Source organism: Dipodomys ordii, unplaced genomic scaffold (assembly GCF_000151885.1).
Source record: "Dipodomys ordii isolate 6190 unplaced genomic scaffold, Dord_2.0 Scaffold141, whole genome shotgun sequence".
NCBI classification, from domain to species: domain Eukaryota; kingdom Metazoa; phylum Chordata; class Mammalia; order Rodentia; family Heteromyidae; genus Dipodomys; species Dipodomys ordii.
The window spans coordinates 2,369,484-2,372,504 of NW_012267357.1; positions in this window are offsets into that span (position 1 = coordinate 2,369,484).

The window sequence follows — 3,021 nt, forward strand, 5'->3', positions numbered from 1 at the left end:
TACAATTACATGGGCAAGATAATGAGTACATTTCTTATCAAGCATTGTAGCCTCCTCCTTTGTTTACCCTTCACATCCCTTCCCAGCCTCCCCCCTAAAATAAGCTTTTTATTTGATGATTTTGTCCATCTGTAGGCTAATGTAAGTATTAAGGAGTTAGGCGAAGCCCAAGATATTTGGCAGATTAGGTGCAGTAAAGGCATTTTCTACTTACTATGATGGATTCCTCATTGTTTATTATGAGGAGCATCTGGGATTGGCCTTCTTGCCTCTCACCTCTTCATGTCTGCCAGAAAGTTCTACTGGTTCACCTAGGTGACTACTTTTCACTTTGCCTGATGTTCCACCATTACAAGTTTAGAGATCTTACATAGGGTCCTATAGATCTTCCATAGATCTCAGAGAGATCTGACTGTAGGGTCCTTTTGTGATCCAGTTACTGTTTATCTCTATTTACTTCTTCAGTGACATCTCCCTTTTTCTACAGCACATCCTGCTTTACCCACCTCTGGGCTTTTATATGGGCTATTCCATACATATTACTTTTTAATATTGTTAAGTTGAAGAAGTCTAGATTTCATGCGCTTATTAGGTTCTTTCCCTTGTCAGGTCTTTTGATAAATCCAGTTCATTTCCTTCAGAGCAAAACAGGACTGTTAATATTTATTGGCTGGTGGCTCACGCCTGTAATCCTAGCTACTCAGGAGGATGAGATATGAGGATCACGGTTCAAAGCCAGCCCTGGCAGGAAAGACTGAGACTCCTATCTCCAATAAACCACCAGAAAACCAGAAGTGGTGCTGTAGCTAAGTGGTAGAGTCTTCGCCTTGAGCTGAAGAGCTGAGGGACAGTGCCCAGGCCCAGAGTTCAAGCCCCATGACCGACCAAAAAAAAAAATTATTTACTATGCATCCCTATGTCTGTTGTATTTATCATTATGTGGCTGACACCCAGCAATTTTTTTTTTTTCTGTCCTGGGGCTTGAACTCTGGGCCTGGGCGCTGTCCCTGCTCTCTTCAGCTCAAGGTGAGCGCTCTACCTCTTGAGCCACAGCACTACTTCCGGTTTTCTAGACTTTTCTGCCTGGGCTGGCTTTGAACCACGATCCTCAGATCTCAGCCTCCTGAGAAGCTAGAATTACAGGTACGGGCGCCCAGCTTCTAGCAAATGTTTAATAAGCATTTGCTGAATGAGTGACACATAAGTCATCAGTTACCTACTTATAGTTTTCATACTATCTTCTGTATAGAGGTGATATAGTAACATACTTTCTTCCTTTCTTCTTCAGGTACATTACCTGTGCTGAATATACTCACTTCTATGGTGGCAAGAAGCCAGGTAAATAATGAAATCCTTCTGTGCATCTCTAGGGATGGAGGTGGTACTAAGGAGCCATGTCTTTTGTTTTATTGGGTCCGGTTGTGGGGCCTGAACTCTGGGCCTGGGCGCTGTCCCTCTGCTCTTCAGCTCAAGGCTAGCGCTCTACCACTTGAGCCACAGCGCCATTTCTGGCTTTTTTTTTTTGGGTGGGGGGTGTCCGGTCGTGGGGCATGAACTCTGGGCTTGGGCGCTGTCCCTCAGTTCTTCAGCTCAAGGCTAGTGCCCTGCCACTTGAGCCACAGCGCCACTTCCGGGTTTTTCTTTTTTTGTTTATGGGGTGCTGAGGAATCGAACCCAGGGCCTCATGCATGCAAGGCAAGCGCTCTACCACTGAGCCACCTTCCTAACCCTCTGGCCTTTTTTCTTTTTGCTTATGTTGTGCTGAGGAATCGAACCCAGGGCCTCAGGCATGCAAGGCAAGCTCTCTACCACTGAGCCACCTTCCCAGCCCAAGGAGCCATGTCTTCATTATAAATCAGCCAGAAAGATGGACAACAGACAGTTAAGCTGAGGACATGATCCATAGACAGGATATATACTTAATATTAGAGAACTGTTTCCTCTTAATGGAGATTTGTGTGTGTGGTGTGTGTGCATACATGTGCCATGGTACCACGGTTTGAACTCAAGGCCTTGTACTCACTCAACTTGCTTGTTTATGGTTGGTGCCCTACTACTTGAGCCACATCTTCAGCCTGACTTTTTGCTGATAAAACTGGAGATGGAATCTTGAAGACTTCTCTGCCTGGGGTTTCAACTTCCTGAGTGTAAGCCACTGGTACCCTGACTTTTTTTTTTTTTTTGTCGGTCGTGGGGCTTGAACTCTGGGCCTGGGCACTGTCCCTCAGCTCTTCAGCTCAAGGCGAGCGCTCTACTGCTTGAGCTACAGTGCCACTTCTGGTTTTCTGGTGGTTTATTGGAGATAGGAGTCTCAGTCTTTCCTGCCTGGGCTGGCTTTGAACCTTGATCCTCAGATCTCAGCCTCCTGAGTAGCTAGGATTACAGGTGTGAGCCACCAGCGCCTGGCTGGCTTTTTTGTTTTTAAGATAGTGTCACAGTATAGTCCAGGCTGGTCTGGAACCTGAGATCCTGATGTCTTTCCCTGCTGGGTGCTGGAATTACAGCATGGGCCACACCTGGCTACAGTAATCTTTTTTTTTTTAGTTGGTCTTGGGGCTTGAACTCTGGGCCTGGGCTCGGTCCTTCAGCTCAAGGTCAGCATTCTACCACTTGAGCCACAGTGCCACTTCCAGTTTTCTGGTGGTTTATTGGAGATAGGAGTCTCACAGACTTTCCTGTGTGGGCTGGCTTTGAGCTGTGATCCTTAGATCTCGGTCCTGAGTAAGAAGGATTACAGGTGTGAGCTACGGGTGACCGGCTATCTTTTTTTTTTTTTTTATGCTGGTCATGGGACTTAAACTCAGGACCTGGATGCTGATCCTTACCTTTTGTTTCCTCAAACTAGTACTCTACCATTCAAACCACAGCTCACAGCTGGCTTTTTGGTGATTAATTCACAGACTTTCCTTCTAAGGCTGTCTTTGAACCATGATTGTCAGATCTCAGCCTCCTGAATAGCTTGGAGCTAAGATTACATGTGTGAGTCATCAGCATCTAGCCAGTTACTTTTTTTTTTTTTTT